This window comes from Triplophysa dalaica, chromosome 17 (assembly GCF_015846415.1).
Source record: "Triplophysa dalaica isolate WHDGS20190420 chromosome 17, ASM1584641v1, whole genome shotgun sequence".
NCBI lineage: Eukaryota > Metazoa > Chordata > Actinopteri > Cypriniformes > Nemacheilidae > Triplophysa > Triplophysa dalaica.
The window spans coordinates 21,880,239-21,900,593 of NC_079558.1; the positions used below are offsets into that span (position 1 = coordinate 21,880,239).

Here is a 20,355-nt window from a genome sequence, read left to right on the forward strand (position 1 = left end):
AAACATCTTGAGAGGCTTAGATTAAGAATTATTCTACACTGCGTCATTTCCGTCGCAGGTTTTGTGAGTCTGAGTCTACAGGGACGGAGAGCAGAGTAAGTCATCTCACCTGCTCTGATATTTCTTTAATTGGACGCCACCGTGGTCACGTCAAAGTGTCCGCATCCTGCCTTATAATCGATGATGAGACAGTCTTTAACTCCTCGCTCAATGGCCTGCTGCGTCGCCTTCATCCCCTCTGCACACAACAGTTCTCTTCAATTCAATCAAACGGTTGATATGAATCTAACTCATCACAGTACTCTTGCTTTGAACTGGTTTACTCCGTTTAACATCTTCGTTTATGTTTCCATGAAGAAAGTCACAAGCGTTTGGATCGATTCATTTCATTTATCGTTTGTTTTCCTCTCACCAGGTAAACAGCGGCAGTATTTCCCAGGATTCTCTCTGAGCAGCATCTCTTTGATTGGCTCAACAAGCGGCCCCAATAACAACACCGGCCGTGGATTGGTCGATCCCACTTTCTGCACACGCTGATATGCCGGACTGACGCAATCTAAACACACCGTCACGTGCAAACACAGTGAATGAGAAGCAAAGCTAATGAGTTAGTGATTACCTAAACAGACACCATGTACTACAGCAATGCATTCTGGGATTGCCATCACAACAAGCTTTAAGCTCATTGATATATAATGATGATGTTTGAGTCGGCAGCTCACTAGGTGAACATGAGTAATGTGGTGCTTCCTCACCCTCCATGAAGGACACAGAGTCGGTGCTGATGGCGTCGGCTGCAGGAGCGTCCCGACCGTCTCTAGAGCCGCTGCGCTTGTGTTTCAGTTTGCGGCGGAAGAAGATCGACGAGCCCGCCGCAGAGAGCGTTTTAACCAGAACTGCTCTCATCTGTTACTGTCGCCGACGCTGTACCCACGCTGACAGTCCTGATCCATTCTACACAAACACATGACATCACTTACTTTCTTTTGTTGTTATTATATGACCTCATTTGTAATATTTTAGCGTTTTGCAGCTGTTAAGCACTTGAGTTACATTTGATGAAAGGTGCTATAAAAATAAATGTTGATTATTATTATTAAAGTTGCACACACTCATTATCTTCTCACACTGAAAACTTGCATGCAAGACATTTTTTTGATTGTAAACAAACTCAGCGATCCAGGCGTGAATATGAGATGGAGACATACATGCACCTGCTGGGCACGTGTCCGCGCACTAGTTTCTGTGCATTCTCATCCAGTTGCCAAGCCAACCAGTAGCCAAAATTTTCTCTGGGCAGCGTGTCATCCACATAGAGAATATCATCTTTCTTGAAGCTTAACTCTTGCTCTGACCCGCCGGTGTGGTCAAATAGTGCCCTGAATCACAAACATAGAGAACAGACACCGGGGACATTCATTTTTTTAGTTGCATCTCAAAATGACTTTATACTCTTAAAGCTCGTACACACTGGGACTATAATCGCACACGCTTATCGGCATCGTTTTTCGAGCCATTTTTGGCATTCATACCCAAATGATTTTCACAGGCGATGAGCCGAGAGAACGTGTATATTCACTCCCTGACAAAGATGGTACTTACTCAAAACCCTAACCCACGATTATCACAGAGAAGAAGAATTCATCTTGGGGGCAACCCGTTTTGTGCTCGAGGGCCACCAAGTGGTGTTTTACTGTAACTTCAGCAGCTCCAGGCACGTGAACAAAAGCGGCAATCTGATTGGTCGGCCAGTTTTTAACGCGTTGCCTTAGACCAAAAGAAACGAGCCAAAGGCGTTTAAAAAAAATGACGATTTACGCCTGCCGTTTTTACACTCACATTGTCATATTTTGTTGAGTCACGAGGGGTTAAATGTCAACGATAAATGTGCATGATTATCTTCCCCGTGTGGACAAGCCCTTAATCTGCAAAACCAGTCAAAGCAGAGCAAAATCATGAAAAACATGAAGCGTCACAACCACACAGGAGTGCTCGTCACCTGATGTAAAAACCATCTCCAGGCGTCTTTGATCTTCCTGAAGTGTTCGGGTCGACTCTGGGCCGTGAGGGTGACGCTCTCGGCCGGTTTCAGGATCTCCAGGTACACCTCCTCAGCAGTCTTATTCTTCAAGCTAACAGAGTTGCACTGCACACAGGAAATGACATCACAGCATACCATCGTCATAGAGGAACTGACTTCCAACCCGCTCAAACGTATGGACCGTCAGATATTTGTACCTCCAGTAGAATGTCTCCAGGCTGCAGGCCGTCGGCTCCTCTCGCAGGACTGTCGTCTTCTAAGCTTTCCACAAACACTCCCGTAAGATTCCCTCCGCAGATCTTCAGGCCCAAATCCACCCGAGTCTTCATCACCGTCAGCGTCCTCGGCTCCGCCTGTTTCCTGCCTTCACTCCGATCCCTGGCCAATCACAAACTCAGTCAGGACAAATCAAAGCAGTGGGCGTGGCCAGAGCACAGAAGGACTGCGTTTAATACCTGATGACTCCGCGTGGGCTGGATGTGGGCGTGGTCTGTTTGGAGGGCGGAGTTTCCTCATCGTGTTCACTGAGTGTGTCAATGTTGGAGTGTGTGTCAGGCGTACCCGGGGTCGAGTGAGAACTCGCTGAGGATTCCATCCTGGAGCTGACACCAAAAACAGATCAGATCCAAAACTGCAATGATCCGAATTCATTTTTCAAACAAACCAAACATAATGTAAACAGAGGATTGTAATATGCTCTTGTGTGATATGTGTACCCGGATCGAGAGGGATTGCCCAGCTGGTACATGTGAGGGTTGTATTGCGCCAGTATGGTGATGGTATCACACTGCTGACCGATGATGAGTCTCGCCTGCTGCTCGGTGGCGTTCCTCAGATTAATGCCATTGAACTAAACCAACAAACACACTCAAGTGTGATTTCCATGAAAAAAACGGCTTCATTTCTCTCCGTGTGTGTCTTACAAACCTCCAACAGCTGATCTCCAAACTCCAGGTGGTGCTGCTGAGCGATGCTGCCTGCCGTTACCTTAGAAACGAAAATACCTCCATTCTCCCCGCCCACGATGGAGATGCCCAGAGGCTCCGCCCCTTTAGGGATGGTGACACAGCGCGGCTCCTCTATGTATGGCCTAGAACCAAAACAAAAACCGGGTTTATTTTGGGCTTCATCAGTACCAGGATGTTAAGGATAACAGGAAAGTTCAAAAGGAAGAAAGGCAGAAAAACGGTTCTCTTAAAACTGACTACGATAGTGTATATGGTGTGTTCTTTTTCTCTCATCCTGCAGTGGACAAACCTCAAGGTCCGTAAAGAAGCGAACCTGGACCTCTGAGCATGAGGAAGCTCAGGTGACACCTGTTACGGAACGCACATCTGGAGCCGGAAGGAGAAAAGAGAAACAGGGTGGAAGAGACCGGAAGGAGAAAAGGTGATCTCGGGGAGGAAGAGTCTCTACCTGTCTCCCCTCCGCTGGCCCGTCTGAACAGGACTGAATAACGCTTTGCTCTGGGTGAAGATGGATCCCTGTGATTGGCTGCTGCTGAAGGAGGCGGCGTCTAGAGGAGAAAGGGGCGGGGTTGCAAGAGTGGGGCTGCTGCAGTTGGAGTGAGACAGAGAACCTGAAACACAAAGACAACAAAACTCATACAAATGGTCTTTTACACGTGAACTTCCTTTGGATTTGTACCATAATGCACTTAAATACACGAGTTACACAATAAACAGAATGTCTAATGAGTAAATATACAATAGAAAAACTCTGAGCACCTCTGTCAGATCCCAGAGCGCGTGTAACGGGGGTGGGCGGGATTTTAATACGCTGCCCCTGAGACAAACCTGCAGACAGAACACACAGATGTCAAACTGAAAATAATCCCTCACGGATTTCAGCCGTTACATGATCAATCACAGATTACTGATGATAGTTTTCCAGTCAAGGGTCTGAGCGTGACCTTGTCTGGCACTGGAGGGCAGAGAGTTGGTGCTGTGTTGTACAGTTCCTCGAGGGTTATCGAACAGTTCAGCAGAACGCTTGTGGTTGAGATCCACGCTCCAGCAGCCCTGATGCTGTGGACTGAAGTTAGACACACAGAGACAGACAGTCACAATCTCACACATGTCAGAGGAAAGTGTGTCTGTGTACACGACTGTGTGTGTGTGTGTGTGCGCGCGCATGTGTGTACCTGATTGGAGAGTGTGTGTGTGCTGGAACAGAAGGAGAGTTAGTGGTTTTGACACAGTGACTCCAGGCCGTGTATACTGGATTCCTCATCACTGCCGTAACAGCGGGGTATGGCGAGAGAGTCTTGGGAGAGGTGTCTAAACACAACACGATTTCAACACAAATGCATTTTTTGTTTATTTGTTTTATAAATCATTTAGAATCATTCTGTTAGTGGGCAGTACAGATTAAACAACATTGGTTCTTCATGTATATACTGAATGTGTTTCTGAAGGAACGTCACACTGGAGTTTTGGGTAAACACAGGCGGTGTTAAACTCACGTGCATGAGAAGATGTGAAAGCGGCACTGTGACGATTTGAACGGAAAGGTGAGAAGCGTACCAGGTCCACGGGCTCAGGAGACTGTTCATCATTAGAGAAGCTCTAAACGAGAGACTGAAGGGTTAAAGCTGAACATTCTGAACCGTGTGTACATGATGTTAGCGTGTCAGAGGCACCGTACCTGCGGAAAGGGCATTTTAAGGGGTGAGACTGCGGCGCTGCGCGGGTGCCGAATTGGGTCTCGCTCGTCTCACCTCGTGTTCAGACACCTCCTCTTTGAACGCTGAGCCCTGGACAACATTCCCATTGCGGTCCCGCCCTTCCACATCTGGAGGAGTTTTGTCTCCGAAAGAAGCCGAGGTCTGAACGGGCGTGGCCGGGGGCGAACCAGTGGTGATGGTGGAATCGGAAGCTGAGCTCCCCTGCGCTTTGTGCTTGAATTTGAATGAATCGCTGCGCTTGGGGGGGTCGGGAGGTCTCTGCGGCGGACCCTCTGACCACGAGCTCTGAGGGGAATGTTTGGACATCTGAGACAAACTGAGGTAGTCCAGTTTAGACGGCGTCTCCGGCCGTTTAAACACCTCGGCGTCAAATATCGACTTCCTCTTTTGCGGAGTCTTGAAAATGGAGAGCGGTGGGTCTGCGGTCGACATGGCAACAGCCATCACTTTAGGCCAGGTGCCGCCGCTTTGCTTCTGGGGGACGCATCTCCTTTCCGGAGCCATCACGCAGTCGCCAGGGGAGATGGGGTGAAAGGTCAGGGGCGTTTAGGGTTGGGATGAGGACAGCAGATCTCGTGATAGGGGTCGGGTCGATACAGAGGCCCGCGTGGGCCGCGGTCGGTTTCCACATCGCGGGTGGGGCTGTACAGGTCCTTATGGGTGGAGTGGCTGCTGATTGGCTGTTTCCTGCAGGGCCGCAAATGATCCGCTGAGGTCCTCTCGCAGTCACGCTCGGAGATGCTCTGACCAGACAAAGTATGAGGAAAGACCTGGAACACGACACGAAAGATGTGTGGACAAATAAACATCAAATCTGCTCTTGAACGTCTCATCCAATCAGAGAAGAGTCCAAATGAATAGAAAAATCTTTTCACACTGATGTCAGTTTATCAGACGTCATTTTTTATGATTTAATCTCATGCTATATCAAGGTCCAATACATACAAAGAAAAAAAACAATTCATTGCATCAGCAATAGGAAAAAATCCTCAATAATGTATAAGAATAGTTCATCTCACCTTGAGAATAGAGATGGACACTGAATCTCGACAGCTGTGCAGGAGATCCTCACACTCGATCAGAGATTTGTCATCCAGTGAAATTCCATTGATCTGAAACGATCACAGTCAAACACATATAAACTTCTGAAAGAGACAATACACACCGAAATCAAACAGTTTTTTTTTTCTTACATTGAGAAGACGGTCACCGGGACACACAGAACCGTCTCTGGCTGCCGGACTGCCGGGAGAAACAGATGAGACGAACACGCCACTCTCCAACCTAAAACCACAGTCTGTTCGACAGAGATAATGAAAAAGAGAGAAAGGGAGAGAGAGAGATAGATAGGGAGAGAGAGAGAGAGAGAGAGAGAGAGAGAGGGAGAGTGAGAGGGAGAGAGAGAGAGAGAAGAGAGAGAGAGGAGAGAGAGAGAGAGAGAGAGAGAGAGGAGGAGAGAGAGGAGAGAGAGAGAGAGAGAGAGAGGAGAGAGAGGAGAGGAGAGGAGGGGAGGAGAGAGGGAGAGAAAGAGAGAGAGAGAGAGAGAGAGAAGGAGAGGGGGAGAGAGGGGGAGAGAGAGAGAGAGAGAGAGAGAGAGAAATGTGTTTACAATATTTGTCAAAAAATAATCCGAAAGAAAAGTCATTATGGTGAAACATCAACACAGTTGACCTGACCTTTGTGACCTGCGAGCGTGAGATGCACAGAGGTGACCATTCTTCCTCCTAGAGACCTCCGTCTGCAGACCACCATGTTGATAACTCCGCCCCCACCGAAGACCGCCTTAATCACCTGCTTTCTGTCCTTATTGGCCAGATCCACATCATTCATCTTCAGCAGCCAATCATTCACCCTGCGGTATCAATGACATCACTTATGAACACACAGGTTACAGAATACCGCACGCTAGGACCGGAACATGCATCACTGCTGTCAGATCTCCATATTTTCCATAAACCATCACTGCACATCTTTCTGTGGGTTTTGCAAATATTTAACCAATGAAAAGTATTCGTATGCATGTTAGTCTCATTAAACCCCAAATAGATTTATTTTATAAAAGTTCAGCTGAAATATTAATGTAACTTGGATATAAATATCTTATCACACTGAAAGAATTCTCCTACCTTAACCTGCCCTCTGCAATACTTCCTTTGTCCACCTTGCTCACAAAGATCCCATAATCCCCGGGTAAGTACGGATCGCTCATGCCCTCCGCAATATCAAACCCCAGAGCATCCAAATCCATGTCATCCTGTAGGTGAAACAGTACCGGAGATTAAACATGTGCCGTACATTTCGAGGTTAACCTTTAATCTTACCGTACTCACCGAACATCTCTCAAACTCAACCGTCTCTGTCTCCCACTCCAGAGAGTCGGTGTCTATAGCCGAGTCATGTGAACTATGAGCCATCAGCTGACGAAAACGTGCCTCCTGCTGCATCTGCTCATCCACACACTCCCTGAAGAAAAAGTGACATCTGCGCTGAGTTTTCACCCTTCCTATAACCTTCAAAAAATCTGATGTACTGAAGAAAACCTTTTAAACTACTTTGAAAAATAACTTTAGTGTTTATGCAACTTAAGGGCGCGTTTACATTTCGCGTCTTTTGAGAGGACGGAGATGAAAATATTTCTACTTTTCAGGATGCTGCGAGCGCACCGCAGGTAGTGTGACAAGAGCTAACAAATCAGCTTTACTTTTTGTTGACCAATAAGGACAAGCCCAGTGAAGATGGAAACACAGATGATTACAGCCAAGGCTGTCACTTTTATGAAACTTGGGTGACGATTTATTGTCTATTAAATAATTGCGATTAATTTTAAGGCTTTGACAATATAACTATTAATGACAATAATATATAATATATTCCTACTTTTTCTTCTTTGTGTTTTATTGATATTGATATTTGTTGTTGTCTTCTCTATTACTTCTGATGTATGGTGACCTTGAGTGGTTTAAAAGGCGGCTTAAATAAAATGAATTATTATTATTATTCAGGGTAGAGTGACCTTAATAGAGAAGAGCACTTAAGGTATTTGCACATACAGTCCCAAATTTTCGTATGCATTTTTACGTATTTGGCTCTCGTTTTTACGGTTTTTACTGAATTGGTAAAAAGGCCACTCAAAATTCTGGACGGATGCGCAAAACACAGAATATTGAACCCGGTTAGAATGTTTTTATGACGGACGAAAATATCGGAGGCAGTGTGTAAGTGTCATTGACACAATGTGAGGTTGTATTTATTTTTTAACGTGTGCAAATTTCGGACACAAATTTCGGACTTAATGTGCAATTGGCTTCAGAGTCTTGAGCACTAAACTCTTGCTGTGTAGATGGATGCAGTGATTACCGAGGTTCACTATTAACTGCACTTAAAAACGTCACGGTTAATTAATCGTCAAGGCTCCGTTAGGCTGCAAGTTTCTGTTGCACGGAACAGAAACGTTCCAAATTGCACAAAATGAAAACAAAGTCACACCAGCGATGCACCAGCTTAAAGATCTTATCAGAGACACGGAGGACAAGACACACACTAGATTAGCTATGGCAGAGAGACCAAACAGCCAATCTTTCATGTACATTCACAATCAAGGGGTATGCGGAGACAGTTGGGCTTTCAGTGCAACGCATACAAACAAAGCTGCATGTAAGTTTAAGGAGTAGCTATGAAGTGTTATTTGAGTCCTTTATTCAGTTTCTGTAACTAATAACCACAGATAGACCAACCTGAAACACCTAAAAAGTTAAAATTATTTGTGTGTTTGCTTTATTACATTTATTTGTGCTACTGCTCATAATTTGATCATGTGTTATAATTTAAAACTAACTTATTGACTACTATTATCAGTGTTAGGCTAATAGTTTTATGGTGTTATGAGTTTATTTATTATTATTGCATAGGTAAAAAAAAAACGAATATGTAGACATTAACAAAAAATGTACAAATTTTTTGTATGTATAATAATTGTGCAACCGTGATTAGTCCTCAGACTAGAATCGTACCGACAAAATCTTTTTATCGTTGAATCCCTATGCAAGACCCTCTGGGAAGTCTGGAAACTAAACAAATACAAAGTAAGAACAACTCAAATGATGGAGAAATGTCATTTGAGTGTAACAGTGAGTGCAGATCAAACTCTTTGGACAAAAGGGAAAATAGCGCAAAATGTGAATAGCCCCTTAATCCTTAATCAGATGCAACCAGATGTCAGTCTCAGTGTTTATGTGTCTGTGTGTTGATGTCAGTGTTCTCCGTTCATTTAGACTCACTTGAGCTCCTTCAGCTCTCGCACCGCATCATTCTTCTGTTTCCGCAGGTCGTCGAGGTTACGCAGCGCATCAGCAAGATCACTCACGGCTCGGTCGCGCTCTCTCCGCAGTTTATCACACAACGTCCTGACACACAAACAAAAAAATAAAATCTTGTTAGTTCTTTCCATTGACTCTCTACAAACCCCCGTTGGTGTTTAACTTTGACGGTCGTGATGATGTTCACTGGTTTACCGTATGCTCTCTCTCTCCGCGACGATCTTGTCTCTCTCCTGGAAGGCCCAGTCTCGACGGCACTTTGCGACCTCGGCGTCCTGCACGGCCTCATGCAGCTCCTCAGACACGGCTTCACACTGTTTCCTCAACACCTCCAGCTCTTTACTCACCCGCTCCATGTCCAGCGTCGCGCTGTCCTGCTTCTATAGACCACCAGAGAGAACACACGAGATCAATTCAGTCACTATACGTTCTCCGTCGGATCACCAGAAGACGTTCTGACTCTTGATTCACGTCACCTGTCTGGCCTGATAGTTTCTCTCAGCAGCTGGTCTCTCTGGATGATAGCTTCCGTTCTCTCTTTACGGGCCACGTCTCGCTCCTCTCGCACAGTCTCGATGTCCCTGCAGGCCTGGCTCAGCTCTTTCTGCGTCTCTGCCTTGTCCTGCACCTCGTGACAGTACTTCTCCAGCAGTTCCGTCTTCTCACGGATGGCTCGGTCTCGATCCAGTAGAGCGGAGTTTAGTTCCTGCAGACGACACAGGACCAAATTCACCAAATAAAAGTAATAGCATCATTTAATTTGAATCCACAGACGAAGGTGTGCGTGCGCGACCTGTCTGAGCGCCTCCATCTCCTCGCTGGCCACTCTCCTCGCGCTGGACGTATTCTTGAGTTTGGACTCGGCCGCTTCTAAACCGCTCTGAAGTTTATCCACCTCTTTGATGACCTGATCTCTCTCGCTCATGATCAGCCGGTACTCGCTCAGCACGGAGTCTCTCTCCTCCTTCAGTTTCTCAGCGTCCTTCACAGCCTTCAGCTGTAGGGTCTTGTGACGTGTGCTCTCCATCTGCAAACGCTCCGTTTCCCTCAGCAGCTCCTCGTTCTGAGCCGAGCGCTTCTTCAGCTCCTGCTGGACATTGTCAAACCTCAGAAAAAAAAAAAATCACACATTCATTTATGTTAAAAGACCATTTCATAATGCATTCCAAAATGCTGAGATAAAACAAAGATATTTTCTACTTGTATACAAGGATTACAAGCGAAAAAGTTTCAAAGGAAAAGTGCCCTATGAAAACAGAAAGGGTATTATTTGGGAGAAATCAAAAAAAAAAAAAAAAGAGACTGATGGTTTGGTACCTCATGACCGAAGTGCTGCACTGTTGTTGGAAATGAAGCGTTGAATCTCTCTGCTTCAGAAGAACGTCCAGTTGTTTCTGCAGGCGTCTGTTCTCCTCCTCCATCTGCTCAAGACGACTCAGGTCTGCGCTGTGATTGGCCGTCTTCTCATTGTGTCGTTTCCTCAGGGGTCGTTCTCCTGCTTCATGACCTCCAGCTTGCTGAGGGCCGCGTCGTAGAGTTTGTTGATAAGGTCAGAGGAACCATTCTCACGCACGACCTGCGACAAACAGAATGACCTGTGACCTCAAAGAAAAAACTGGACCTACAATCTTCCTGTGAAGCGAGAGGCAGTCTGGTTTTTGCTTAGACCTCGTCCACTATTTCCCATCCCTTCATCATCCAGCATTATTAATAGATCAAAAGCTTTTTGAGCTCCTAACAGACACAGAGTCGAGCGAGTCTCATAAAAGAATCAAACACCCAACAGAGAGGAGACGGACCAGAACGTCTAAAGAGATTGAGGTAGAAACAAACAATCTACAGCCATTCCTGAACATATAGTGAACACATTATACTGTCAAAACGATAAAATGTTTTTATTTTGGCGTTACATTTGGGTTATGAAGACATGACCCGGGGGTTTCAACACCATCAGAAAGACACTCTAGAGAGACCAAACAGAAGGACCCTGAGAATGGATCTGTGTTTCTGAAAGTGTCCACCTGTTGCAGCTGCAGGCGCAAGTCTGCGACCTCTCTCTGGTCGTTATCATGGATACGCTGCAGCTCGTCGCATGTCTGCGGCAGTTGCGAGTGCTGTTGCAGGGAGCAGCGTGTAGTTCTGCTTCATGGCCTCTGACTCGTCCCGCAGCTGAGCGTGTTCACAGACCGCACGACCGTGGAAGAGTACTGACCGAGAGAGAGCGAGAGATGCATGAGTTACTGAAGATCCTTTGGATACGAGCGTTTGCTTAATGAATAAATGTACGAATCTGAATCTGCAAACAGGATGACATGTTGTCGAGGAGACACTTCACATTCACTTCTAGAACTTAAATGACACCAGGTTTGTTTTTTTGCTTGGTTTTTGTTCTTTGCCTTGCTTAATTTATGCTGTAAAACCGGTTTTGATGCAATGCGCACCGTGGGAACAAAATAAATCAAATTTACTTGATTTCTGGATTTCTATTATTCTTCAGTTCTATGTTTTTTCATCACATTCATTTCACACTTTAAACTATAAAAATCAACGAAGCTAAAACATGACGTTGATCTTCATTTGACATCCCCAGCATCTCTCATCTCTGCTGTGCCTGTGCAATCCAACCAGAGGTGACCCTGACTTCAGCAGCCAATCAGAGCCTTTCACAGCCAAACAAATGAGCACACATCCTTCTTCAGCTGATCTCTCAAAACACACACTTCAGTTCAGGCAGAAATGAGCTTAACAAACCCTGTTAACTGCAACTATGTCCTCGAACCCAACTAACTCAAACAGTCTGCTGTGGTGGCATATGGGTGTGGCGAGAGCTCACTGGTTAGTACTCTGCGTCCCTCGCGGCCCTCTTCGCCATCTCTTCAGGGTTTTGGTGTGCTGGTTTTGAAGAGACTGTAGATCTGACCATGGTCCTTCTACACTGGAGCTTCAGACGCTCGTAATCGTGACCCGACTTCACGCTCGGCCTACACACACCGCGCGAACACACACACACAGCGGCGCACATACACACACACACACATGCTCAGTCTGTTGTTTCCAGTGAAATGTGTGATGAGTTTTATGAGCTCTATCAGCAATCAGCTGGAAAACACCCAAAAAAGAGAGCAAAAGCATCATTTTATGAAATAATAATGAAAGTAAAAAAATACTTATTTATATATAAAGCACTCTATGCAGTCTCTCTCTCTCTCATTGGAGTAAAGCTGCAGTGTCTTCTCACACCCTGAGCTTTGGTAACGAACCTGCAGTCATCAAAGGTTGTACCGGGTGAGGAGAGGGCGAGTCTTTTCCGCAAGTCATCTCTCTCACGGGTCACCTGTCTGAGCTGGAACACCACAGTCTCCAGTTTTTCACTCATCCCGTGTTTGTCCAGGTGTGCAGGAGGCGGGGAGGACGCTGCACAGATACACAGAGGTGACAACTTCGGATTCGTTTTGAAATGCTCAGAGTGTCCTGTATCTTACTTTCAAAGATGGCAGACAGGAGCTGTCAGTTGTGTATACTTTGTTTTTTCCCAGTCATATCTGGTGTATTTTCTTTTACAGATGTTATAAATAAACCACAATTTTATCTGGGCCACCGAAAAGCCGTCTTATTAACCAGAGAACAACATAAGAGTCTGTCTGCTTTCACAAGTCTAATGGATAGAAGAGTTCCAGCTCCCGCTGCTGTCTGCTTTTAGTCAGAAGACAGATTATAAAAGAACTTCTCACATATATCTGTGCATGATCAAAGTTTACATCTTACTAACAGAGATGACCTTTGAAAAAGTCTTCCCTTTCTTAATCTAAACATGAAAATCGATTCATATACAATAATCACTTGAATCACATGACATCCTCGTGAACGTGTCTGGGTCTGTCTTGCACACTCGGCACTTTGAAAAACAAATTGAAAACTTAAGTTTAGAAGCTTCATTACATTTTTAAATTACATCAAATTACCTTTATAAGTCAGTTTGACTTGAATTATATTAAACTGACTTTATAATCTAACTTGATTTTTTAAGTTAGTTCTATATATTTAAGTTCAGTTGACTCATAAAGCTAATTTGAGTGAGCTTAAAAACTTAATAAAGCTATAATTGGTGAATATTTTTTTTACAGTGCATAGCTAAATTCGAAGGTGTAAACCTCATGCAAGACTTCCAGCAAAGTTCTTAGCACCTGCACTTTTTAAAGACACTGTTGACCCGGTTTCACTGTTTGCCTGTCTGAGCCTCACAACAAGCATTTTAAAGTTCATGTACACAATGTGCATATACATGACACCCGAAACATAAAAAAGAGAGCGAGAGAGGTAGAGAGATACTCACCAACACTGCTGAGTGAACTGCTGCTCTCAGAGTCAGACGGCATGGCAGACAGAACGCTGTGCGTGGAACCTGAGGGCAAACAAAATAAACATCAACACTTTCTTCATCATCAGTGTGACATAAACAAGACAAAGATGTTTATTAATAAAGTATCTGAGAATAACCTCATGGACAAACACAAACGCATAAAGAGGGACACACAAACACACACACACGGGGCCTCCAGCTGTATGTGAGTAACTCAAGCTGATAATTGCTCTTGAACGGAGACTCAGTTTTCCTCTCAGGACGGGTTTGTATGTTTACTCACATTTCTTTCTTTCAATTTACTCACAGCTGAACAAAACCAACACAACACTCACAAACAGCCGTTTTCCTCTATTTACTTCTGCTCGGACATGATACACAAAGTGTTTGTGTCAGTTGTGTGTGTGTTTGTTGCATGAGAGTGTATTTGAGAGTGTGTGTGTGTGTGTGTGTGTGTGTGTGAGTGTGTGTGCATGCATGCCTGCGCTTCAAATGTGAATCTGCACTGTCATTCATACACAACTCGTAGACAATATTCATTCCATTCTCACAAGAGAATGCACAAAAAAATGAACAATAACATTTAAAAAAGTCCAAGGATGGGCTCAATGACATCACCAGTGTTTTTTGGACAGAGTGCTATAGTAATCTCCCAAATCAAATCATAAGACACATGATATGACTGCGAGTAAATTATGACTCACAGTGATTTATTCTTATGTTTGAATGAACTGAATGAAAACCGCTACAGTACACTACAATCTTCAGGCTCACAGAATCATTTAAATTCATAAAAATAAATCTCTGTCTAGTCATCTGGGATTTGGTTATGGAGTTCAAGTTTGGGGTCGTATGTTTTCAGCAGTTTGACAGCACACCATGAGTGTACCTTCCAATTTTTTTGTTGTTTTCCTTTGGCATCTGAGCGTTTTGTGTGATTTTACCAAACAAGTGAATACCACTTATTCATACATCTAACAGCAACTTTACAAAAAAATAAAAAACAGTCAATAAAGAGAGATTACAGCTAAATCTTCTTCCTGTTATAATAAAAGAGCTTTATGGGTGAGTTTTACAGGACGTATGTGTGCATGAAAATTGTCACGGCAAGAACCATAAAACTGGACCTGTATTTAATTCATTCACACACACACGCACACACACACACACACACACGCAAAGAGACACACACACACACACACACATGCACAGACACACACACACACACACAGCTTTAAGGCAGACAACGGAAACTTGAATCCGACAGAGAACGGCACTCATTTGTTGAGTCCTTTCTGTGTGTGCCAGGATGCATGCTGGGTAAAATATCAGTGTCCTTCAATGCAGCCCTGAAAAACTGACCTCTCCACACCATCAAGTTCATTTCAACAGAACTTTACCATCCAAAACTAAACCTGACCTTTATTATGGCTCATTTTCATCTGCATGAGAAGAATTCAGTCTGTGTGTCAAACAGTGTTGGATAACTTACTCTGAAAAAGTAATGAGTAACTAGTTACTAATGACATATTCAGCAGAGTAATTAGATTACTGTACAAATGACTCATTCTAAAAAGTATTTAATTAATTTTTACTAATTACTTTCTATATCTTATATCAACCTGGATTCAAGGCGGACAGAACGGCTCTTCTAATTCATTCAAATAAATAAATAAAACTTAATAAAGTCGTATTATTAAATAACCAAAGTATTACAATGTGAAAAAGATAAATTAATGAATGCATTTAAAATTTAGACTTTGAATTTTAATGTATATTACAGTATTGTATTTAGTTCGATGACATCATAAGTAACTATAATTAAACAACAGAAAATAAACAAGAGTAATCCCTTACTTTACTTTTTCAAGGGAAAGTAAATCATTAAGTAAATGACAGTAAGTCCTTGTTCAGGACCACAAATTTTGTTTAGACTAGTTATGACGGTACTGGACTCTGTGCTTTTAAGGGCACAGACTGAATTACGTCGGTACAACCCAGTATCGATTTGCATTAAATCAATCAGTGCCAAATTCCATTACCCGAGAACGCATTGGGTGCTGCGTTAGTGATCAGGTACGTTAGAGAGAGAGAGAGAGAGAGAGAGAGAGAGGAAGAGAGAGAGGAGATGAGAGAGGCGAGCAGATGGTGAGAGAGAGGAGAAGAAGAGAGAGAGAGAGAGACGTGAGAGAGAGAGAGATGCTGGATCAAATGAACTCACACAAGTTATGTTACTGCCTCTATGCGCCCTTAAAATACATGTTGGTTTGCATCCTCAAACTGTCGCAGCAGTCCAGTCTTCAGACTGATGTGAAGCATTTTAAAGTGTGTAAATGAAGCACTGCTTACCGAACACACAAAACACATGAGAGATCTTTGATGATCAATACACATCTCTATAAGAGCATGTTGTGTTGTTTACTGTGAATGATCACTGATGTTTCACTTTGTCACTGGTGTGTCCCATGACTGGGGCGGTTTGTGCTCCTCCTGTCTCAACAAGGGTTGGGTACCGTTCGCTTTTTAGCCAGTAACCATACCGTACCTGGAATTTGGTGCAAACAGTATCTTTTTCTGGTACGTTACTTTCGTTTGTAACAAATTTTACCCAAAAGAAATAAAGACTATAGAAATAACTACAGTATTATTATTACTACCAGCGTATTCTATTTCCTCCTCACACACATAATCACTTATTTATGCAGTGTGACAATTGACCTAAACTACGAGGCTTCCACCATAAGCACTCCATTAGATAATATACATACAACAAACCTTGAAAAGTCTACAACAATTTTTAACAGCATAATTACTGAAAATAACAGATTGATTTGTTATATACATTTTAATCAAGAGATATGGAAAGAAGAACAGTTGAAATCAATAATATAAATATGATAACCATATGCAGAGTCCAGTGTTTATTTATATTTTGTAAGGTTGATCAGGGGAGCCTGATTTATTATCGGTTTGATTTCCACTTTGCGTGAAGTAAAATTCTCTCTCTCTCTCTCTCTCTCTCTCTCTCTCTCTCTCTCTCTCTCTCTCTCTCTCTCTCTCTCTCTCTCTCTCTCTCTCTCTCTCTCTCTCTCTCTCTCTCTCTCTCTCTCTCTCTCTCTCTCTCTCTCTCTCTCTCTCTCTCTCTCTCTCTCTCTCTCTCTCTCTCTCTCTCTCTCTCTCTCTCTCTCTCTCTCTCTCTCTCTCTCTCTCTCTCTCTCTCTCTCTCTCTCTCTCTCTCTCTCTCTCTCTCTCTCTCTCTCTCTCTCTCTCTCTCTCTCTCTCTCTCTCTCTCTCTCTCTCTCTCTCTCTCTCTCTCTCTCTCTCTCTCTCTCTCTCTCTCTCTCTCTCTCTCTCTCTCTCTCTCTCTCTCTCTCTCTCTCTCTCTCTCTCTCTCTCTCTCTCTCTCTCTCTCTCTCTCTCTCTCTCTCTCTCTCTCTCTCTCTCTCTCTCTCTCTCTCTCTCTCTCTCTTTTACTTCACGCAAAGTGGAAATCAAACCGATAATAAATCAGGCTCCCCTGATCAACCTTACAAAATATAAATAAACACTGGACTCTGCATATGGTTATCATATTTATATTATTGATTTCAACTGTTCTTCTTTCCATATCTCTTGATTAAAATGTATATAACAAATCAATCTGTTATTTTCAGTAATTATGCTGTTAAAAATTGTTGTAGACTTTTCAAGGTTTGTTGTATGTATATTATCTAATGGAGTGCTTATGGTGGAAGCCTCGTAGTTTAGGTCAATTGTCACACTGCATAAATAAGTGATTATGTGTGTGAGGAGGAAATAGAATACGCTGGTAGTAATAATAATACTGTAGTTATTTCTATAGTCTTTATTTCTTTTGGGTAAAATTTGTTACAACGAAAGTAACGTACCAGAAAAAGATACTGTTTGCACCAAATTCCAGGTACGGTATGGTTACTGGCTAAAAAGCGAACGGTACCCAACCCTTGTTGAGACAGGAGGAGCACAAACCGCCCCAGTCATGGGACACACCAGTGACAAAGTGAAACATCAGTGATCATTCACAGTAAACAACACAACATGCTCTTATAGAGATGTGTATTGATCATCAAAGATCTCTCATGTGTTTGTGTGTTCGGTAAGCAGTGCTTCATTTACACACTTTAAATGCTTCACATCAGTCTGAAGAGCTGGACTGCTGCGACAGTTTGAGGATGCAAACCAACATGTATTTTAAGCGCATAAAGGCAGTAACATAACTTGTGTGAGTTCATTTGATCCAGCATCAAGCCACATTATTTCATCGACCGCAGATATTCCTGGTGTACGGTTGAATCTCTGCACATCTCATGAGCGGTTCTGACCACAGCAATCTTGCAAACATCTGTAACACATTTACTGTGTGATGTATCTCTCAGCAGATTTGCACAGGAGGTCACTAACCGACTGCTCATGTTTACTATAGTGACACATATCAAGAGAACATGTGTGTAATGATATACTGCATGCGAGCGACATGAAAACACTTTCAACTTCCCACACATGGAATTTATATCAAATAAACACTTGCCACATCAGAGCCGTAAGCACAGACATACACGTTCAATAATCATAGTTGCTATGACTTCTCTGACTTACTAATGTTTTAATATGAAATATTTTCATATTCAAAAATGCATATTAGAATATGATCAAGCAGTGAGACCGGACTCCAGCTTGACATGTTATACTTCATCGTTTACAACTAGGGACGCACGATGTATCGACCACCAATATTAATCAGATTAATTTAACACCATCGATGGTTTATTAATCAACTGTATGGAGGCAATGAGATGCATGTCTGAATAATCCAATGCTTTTCTCTGAGCAAAACAATTAAATAGCAACAGCATGGACTTTATTTAAGTTTATTCAAGAAATGTTCAATGTTAAATCAAATATGAGTTAATGTTATGAATGAGTTAAAGGCGGGATGTCCAATTTCTCATAGCCGTTGTTGATGTTCAAATCACCTAAACCGACACACCCCTACACCCATATTTCGCTTTCGTCAGTGCTGGGCTCGACTAATGACCGTCCTGTGCACCTTACTGCTGATTAGCTACAAGGTTGTTACTCGGCTGACTTTGTCTAAACAAGCGTAATTCAGAAATCAGACACCCCGCCTTTAATGTTATGAATGAATGAAGATTGTCAATTTCATGTTGTCTTATTGTATTTTTATCTTAAATTGTGCCTCTCTTAAAATCGTTATACCGATCCAATTCATGTTCAGTAAAATAATGCAATACAGAAAGAAATAGCTAGTGTTGTAAAATACTATGTAATCGACCAATATCGGTATCGGACGATAGTTGTTTGTTAAAATCGGTATCGGCCAAAAGAAAGTCTTATCGCTGCATCCCTATTTATAACTTTATTAAATAAGATTCTCCATAATTTATTAAAGAATAAACACATACATAAAATGAGACATCGAGATGCAAAAAAGAAGAGAGATATATAAACAAGACAAACAAGATAAATAGATTATATAGATTAAGACAAAGTTAGAAAGAGCGATAAAGAGACAGACAATATATTTGTTGTTTTGTGTGTAATTCGCACACTGGTTTAAATGACATTTCTGTCCCCTGTTTATTTGTATATAGCTGTAAATATAAAGTGATTTCATGAGTTCATATGAATGTTCTGGATGTTTTTACCCGTGTCGCGCTCGTCCACGGGCAGCACAGAGCTGAGCAGAAGCGGTTGGGTTTTCTCCAGAGCCCAGCAGAACTCCTGGAAGTGATCTCCGTCCTTCTTCTCCACCAGCATCTTGACTAGCAGGCGGATCTTCTCCGCGCTGCCGCTGCAGTTCTGCTCCAGCTCGAGCCGCTCGGCCGGGCTCAGACTACCGGACCGGACCAGCAGCTCCAGAACCCGATCCACATCTGTGACGCAGTCCGACAACTTCTGCTGGACCTGCTCTAACAACTCGATGTGCTTCGGATCCATCGCTACACAAACGAACGCACCGTAGCTCCCGTTAAAGAGTTTTTCGCGTGAAACTGAAAGAAACTAGAAGCCATATTTGCGGAGTTTCAACGGACTCAAATGACTTTTCCCTCGGTTCGGAGAGTCTCACATCTTTGCTTGTTTTCTGTTTCCGGTCGTCTGAATGTGGCCTGACGGAGCCCGACACTTTAGCTCGCTTTCGATCATGATTTATTTGTTATAAAGTTTAAAAGTCTGTCAGAAAGTCCCGTGAATCTTCTGAGGGACGCGGAGCTCCGCCATGACTCCACCACTCCGCCGCTGCTATCATCTGCCAATCAAAACAGAGCAGCGGGAGGAGCCTAAAGATGAGGGCGGGACTTGACACGCCGCATAAACGGGAGGAAATGAGGCGAGGGCGGGTCTTTAACTTGCCAATCAAACCGGTTTAACGAGATGGAGTCGAGAGAGAGAGAGAGAGAGAGAGAGAGGCGGGGTATGTGACGCGGTGCACTTTGGCGTCCACTGCAAACTTGTTGCTACTGTTTACCAATAACAATAAATTATTTCTCTTTTAATAAAACGTTAATTTTCCCCACACAAAACACTTTAAACTAAATGTTAATAAATGTAGAAAAACTGCAGCGTCATGTCACGTCTTGCGCCATGAACTTGTTTCCTTCTATAAATACTAAACACGCCTATTTAATGACCGTTTTTCTGAGATATGTCAAGATACACTTTTTCCAGCGCAATGATATATGCATTGATCTTACACATGAGATGGGTCATAAATGTTCTGCAATAACTAAAATATGTGCTTGTGTTGACTTTTATGTTTCGTTAATATATTAAGTTCTTTATTTATATATTTGCTTTAGTGTACCAGAAGGCATTCTACTTATTGAATGTATAATGTGAAAAAGTATAATTGCAGTAGATTGCAATAGAATTTGGACTATATATACAGACTATATGTCTGTATACTGATAAAGTT

At 43.0% G+C, this 20,355-nt stretch overlaps 1 pseudogene; it reads right to left on the reverse strand.

The window, feature by feature from the left end:
• Positions 1-125: 125 nt before the first annotated feature.
• On the reverse strand, positions 126-19,673 carry LOC130438693 (disks large homolog 5-like; annotated as a pseudogene).
• Positions 19,674-20,355: the final 682 nt, after the last annotated feature.